At 31.7% G+C, this 6,117-nt stretch overlaps 1 long non-coding RNA gene across 1 annotated transcript; it reads right to left on the reverse strand.

Annotated features, from left to right (window-relative positions):
• Window positions 1-2,126: 2,126 nt before the first annotated feature.
• Window positions 2,127-4,557, reverse strand: LOC127723778 (uncharacterized). Its single transcript, XR_007992245.1, has 4 exons — window positions 4,316-4,557; window positions 2,999-3,158; window positions 2,661-2,749; window positions 2,127-2,199 (listed from the first exon to the last, which is right to left on the reverse strand). It is a non-coding gene; the product is annotated as an uncharacterized LOC127723778 (long non-coding RNA).
• Between the last annotated feature and the right edge of the window lie 1,560 nt (window positions 4,558-6,117).

Raw genomic sequence — 6,117 nt, forward strand, 5'->3', positions numbered from 1 at the left:
ATGTTGGTGAATTCGTGATTTCCTTTTGCAGAACCTCAATGTAAAATTTACGTCAAACTATAATGATATTATTAGCAGCTTTATCAGCCGGGACAAAAACAAATTCCTTGGCTAGTTCTTTTAGTTTATGTTTGATACGAGAAATAGGATTTTTATGGTTGTTGTTAAGAGTAAAATGTTCTTTAAAATGTTGTATACGTATATCAACTATCTTCATTACTGAATTAAAAAAAGCGTCCAAAGATTTTTTGTCAGCTTTTTCCCGTTTTATCCATTTCAAACAGTAAGCACGAAGTGAGTCGTGGATGATATTACTACACTCATTCCAATTAATAATTGACGGGGGACGATATTTAGGTCCTTTACTGAGGAATGATTCTAACTCTCGGTCGCGAACGATGTTAAGGTCTCCTGTTATAACATGGGAAATGGGGCCATAAGTGTATTCGGAATTACTACAATTACATGACGGAGGTGTATTTTCACTGATATTTACATCTTTACAGACTTGGCTATAATTAAACACAAATTTTCGGGTAGATATATATAATTATGTCCGATTAAACCGTTACATTTATATATGTATATGTGAACGGCCTAACAGCTATATTTATATATTGATATGTCCGATTAAACCGTTACATTTGTATATCTTTATGTGTACGACCTAACAGCTACATTTATATATTTATATATGTCCGATTAAACCGTTACATTTGTATATCTATATGTGTACGACCTAACAGCTACATTTATATATTTATATATGTCCGATAAAACCGTTACATTTATATATTTATATGTGTACGATCTAACTGCTACATTTATATATTTATATGTGTCCGATTAAACCGCTACATTTATATATTTATATGTGAACGACCTAACAGCTACATTTATAAATTTATATGTGTACGACATAACCGCTGCATTTATGTATTTATACGTAAAATTGAAAAAGGAAATGAGGAATGTGTCAAAGAGACAACAGCCTGACTAAAGAGCAGAAAACAGCTAAAGGCCACCAATGGGTCTTAAACACAGCTAGAAAATTCTGCACCCGGTGTTGGCTTCAGCTGGCCCCTAAACAAAAATGTGTACTAGTTCAGTAAAAATGGACGTCATACTGAACTCCAAAATATAGAAATGAACTAAAAAAAAAAACATACAAGACTAACAACCCAGCAAACAATTCAACATTTTAAAAACGTTTTAAAAATGTTTTGTTTTGGTTTCTAGAATGTTTTATTAAAACGTTTTAAAAACCAAAATTTGTAGACTCTTATAAATGTTTCAAAAACATTTTGAAGAAACGTTATTTTGGAACATTCAGAAAACGTTGAAATAAGGTTTTATGAAAAACGTTTCTGTCAACCTCCAACAAACATTTTCAATACATTTGTGTAACAATGATGCATTAGTGCGACCACCATTACTTTGGTTTAAAAATATATAATCGATTGTGCACGTGTTTAATTGAAGAAAAAGCAACATCTCCATAAGCTTGGATGGATGGTTGGTTTTTTAACGACCAGTGGCAAGTCAGATGCATATTCTGGATGAGAACATGATTATTAAAAATTAATACCCTGTCTTGTAATACACCAACATGTTGTGCCTGATTTTTTGGTTCTAGCCCACAAGGCAAGTTTGCAGGATGACATGTCACATTATTCTGACTACGGGCCAAGAAGTCTTTGCTCTAACTCATTTTGGGGAGAAGCAACAAATAATAATTTTATTGTCATTGGTTTTGCCCGGCCGAAGTTCCGACCCACAACCTCCGCACTTGAGGCGACGACACTGATCATTACACCAAAGCTCTAAAGGAAGATATTCTTTATAAAAAAAACTATGCCAAAGCAAAGCTTGTCAACCTCTAACTGTTTAAACTTGGTCCTGTGACCTTGAAAGTCAATTCAATAAGGTTCTTGCATTGACAAGGAGATAACATATCTCTTAAACCGAGAATTCGACATATTATCATAATAACTTCAATCAATGATCTTGTTTATAACCAAAGCTTCAATTGTTGCAGAAATTGGAATATAGTTTTATAAACATCTTTAATCACTTAGCAACAAAAAAAACCAGTATTGACAGGACTAAAATCAGTAGAATCAATGTACTTTTAAACAGATTTATTTGTTCAGACTTTAATTCTTCTTGCGCAATCGTCTGTCCTTTTCTTACAGGTTTCTGAAATGATCAAAAGCAATTTGTTAACGAGATCAGTACGCCCAAGTACACTGTTTAGCATATAACTCTTAACCCCAGTTAGTTGTTGTACTCCCTTTTAATCAAGCTATTTCATTAAATCTATAAAGAGGAAAATATGCTATTTTTTGCAATCCAAGTAATTATTAAGATAGGCAAAAAACATAAATAATATTTTACATGTCAAAAGCAATTGCTACAAATGTAAATCTCAATGTTTTACTTGCAGGATAAAGACAATAATTCCATCGTCAAGAACATAACAATGTATTATTCTAATGTCTCTAAATAAACAGAAGTTCTGCATGGTTGGCAAATGTTATATTGCTATAAGTGGCTCAGAAATTTGTGTATAGATATTCAAATTGCAAAAATAAACTTTTAGATAAATAAAACCTTCCACTTAAACATATATTAAGATATTTTATTCAATTGAAAAATACCTTATATTTTGGTCCTCCTGGCTTGTGTGGGGCCTATTTTAGGAAGTCAATTAGTTCCTTGGATTTTGGGAACACTCTTGTACAACTTTCTGAAAAAGTATTACAGAATTAAAAAGATATATTTCATTATTATTTTTAACTTCTATAACTTTTATATATATATATATAATAACTTTATGTAACTTTGCACTCTGTTTCTACCTAAAATAATAAGTGAGAAACATTATATTCATATTCATCATATGAATTCTTTTTGAGATTAAAGTCAGATAAAAAATCTAATCTATATTAATGGCACTTGCTTTTAAATGTTCGACATATTTTCTTAATCAACTTACTCATGATTATCCTGCACAAAGGGTGACCTGTGAATGCCTCTTTTCCCTTTTGCCCCTTCAGACTGTATTTGGTCCATAACTGATTAGTGCCACACTTCTTCATCATCCTTCCTATACAGTTTGAAGGGTTGTGACCACCCTGTGACACAAAATACTGGACCTACAAAATTACAATTTAGTCCCGTTGTTATTTATTTTTCGTGAAATCAAATATTTCTTTTATAAATAATCGTGTCCATGAACCAATATTAGCAAAACCTATTATTGTTTTTATTTTATTTCTTGTCCGTATCGAGTTTCTATAATGATTTTCCATGTATCGCTGTGTATACGTTATATGCAATTTTATATGCATTTGAATGTTTGTCTTCAATTACAGGTTTATTCTATTAATGCATGATTTTTTTTATTCATATATATAGCATGTTTCGCTTATATATATTTACTTTAAATTAATATATATTATCTTTAACTGTTAAAATCTGATTTGACCTTTTCTCGGTAGATTGTTCTGGTGTTACATTATAAACTTTTACACATCTATTTATTTGAAAGGATTTTCCCAACGAAAATGATCTGTGGTAATCAACACTGGTCGTATATGAATTTCTTTAATTGATGATATTACACCTGGTGTTTCGGATATCATTCAGGTCAAGTTCGACCAAGGCCGTTCATCCTCGTCAGGTGCCCTTGCGTAATATTTTTATTTACTATAACATTTGATTATGATTACTTTTTAACTATTATCAATATGTTTCTATCGTGTAATGTATCAAATGCAATTACATTTTGTGGTAATACTGAATTGTTCATGACCAGCAAGTTACAATTAATTTTAGTCAGACATAATCATATAAGATATTTTGTAAAATGAGGCCCAGCACTGGCAGCACGGCTATGGGTAGTCCAAAAAAAGTATGTCGTCTTGAAAGGATATTTTTGATTTTTGCTGTTGATACGAAGTTGGAGGAGGGCGTCCACATTTTTTTTTGTCAAATAAGAAAGCCTTACAAAACGTCATTATTATTTGACTACGCTCTGGGTAGTTTAAATGATTAATTATGCTGTCTTCGGAGGCTTGTTTTTATTTAACTCGTGTAAAAGTCAGACCAGTATCCCACGAGGCATGACAAATTGACACGTGATGGCATCATGCAGTGGTGAATGTGAATTTATGCCTGTACTGTAGTAGTTAAATCTGTTAATCATGTAAATAGACTCATGCAAATCATACGAATGTCATGGAGAAAATAATGCAGTAATTTGTCTCAATTTCTACAAAATACAGCGAATGTTTATTGATTTTATACATACCTCATAGACTGAACGCTATTCTGTAGAACTGCTCTTCTAGCATGTCTAGTGTCGTTGTTTTTCCAATTTAAAAAAGGCGGTGAGAGTATCCGGAAGTTTCGAACAAATTTTATCTAATGAAGAATTCTGCTTTAATACAAATTATTGTCGTAAATAATACATTTTCTCAATTAAAATGTCTATCTTCGAATATGATAATACTTTAGAGATGCGATAAATGGAAATATAGAAATAAAATACGAAACTAACTAATAAGTTACAACTGGTTCCCGGTTCTACGGAAAAGAAACCAGTTATTAGAATACAAGAATTATTTTTTTGACATAACATATCATCATATCGACAGATAGAAGATGACTTTTTGTAAATTAAAAATTAAAAGTAATTATTAAAAACAAAAATATTTCGGTGATATGGGAAACATGATTTATAAAGTTTTTCTATACTTATTAAAAAACATTTTTGAAACATTATTAAAAAACAAAATTAAAAACGTTGTTTTAAAATGTATTATTTATGTTCATCAAAAACATTTTTGAAAAAATGTTTTTTTTACGTTTAAAAAATGTTTGCAGAAACATTTCTACTATAGTTACAGAAAACGTTTCAATTTAACCTTTTAAAAACATTTCTTAAACGTTTTTTCGACACTAACTTATTTGAAACCTTTAAAAAACGTTTCTAAAATGTTCTGTGTTTGGTGGGAAAGGCCAGAGGCATCTGACTTGGGACAGGCTCAAAAATGCAGCGGGTTTCAACATGTTTAGTGGGATCTCAACCCTCCCCCTATACCTCTAGCCAATGCAGAAAAAACAAACACACAGCAATACGCACAGTAAAACACAGTTTAAAAAAAGTCCGAGTCCGATGTCAGAATAGGTAAAGAAAGAAACTAAGCAATAACATAAACGGTACCATTTTTTTCTGCACCAGATGCGCATTTCGACAATCAATGTCTCTTCAGTGATGCTCGAGGCCAAAATATTTGAAAATCCAAAGTTTATTAGAAAGATGAAGAGCTACAAACCAAAAAGAACAAAAAAGTATAGCTAAAGCCGGGGAAGGAATCAGAGCTTTGCATGCGGGAGATACATTCCTTAATCTTAAATAATTTCCAAAATTTTGTAACAGCAAATTTTAATTACACAAAATCCGTATTTTCATGCCAGAACCGAGATACTGGCTACTGGGCTGGTGATACCCTCGGAGAATGACAATGATACATAAATTAACAAAGGATTACTAGCAGTTACTGACATGCAAGCTCCAAACCTCAATTACACTGATTGAAAGATTAAGTCTTCATCATATGAAAATCAAGCACAATCCCTCCCGTTAAGGGTTTATTATCATACCATCATAAAATATATGAGAAGAACATAACCCGTATCATGCCAACAACTGGTTTTACAATTAATGTATTTATTTCCGATACAAAGACCCTATGAGTGAATCAATATACCAAAATATGCCATCTTTAATGACCTGACAACAGTATCGGAACTATATCCTCTCTGAATACTTCTGTTTAAAGGTTTGGTAAGCTTTAGAGGTAAATGCCGACATTTTTGTGCTTTGTCAAGAATATTCCCATAAAAGATTGGATGTGAAATACCTGAACATATAAGCCTGTATAAGATGTCTGCATGTTGAGTTATACTCACGAATGATGTCCTTGTACCGATGATGAAATTTAGTAAATGTTTTGACTAGTTTGTGATATCGAAAACCCTGGTGTAATAATTTTTCAGTAATACAGAGATTTCTTTTGTTAAAATCAAATACGTTGTTACATACACGAG

The sequence above is a fragment of the Mytilus californianus genome, unplaced genomic scaffold (assembly GCF_021869535.1).
Source record: "Mytilus californianus isolate M0D057914Y unplaced genomic scaffold, xbMytCali1.0.p SCAF_13, whole genome shotgun sequence".
NCBI classification, from domain to species: Eukaryota; Metazoa; Mollusca; class Bivalvia; order Mytilida; family Mytilidae; genus Mytilus; species Mytilus californianus.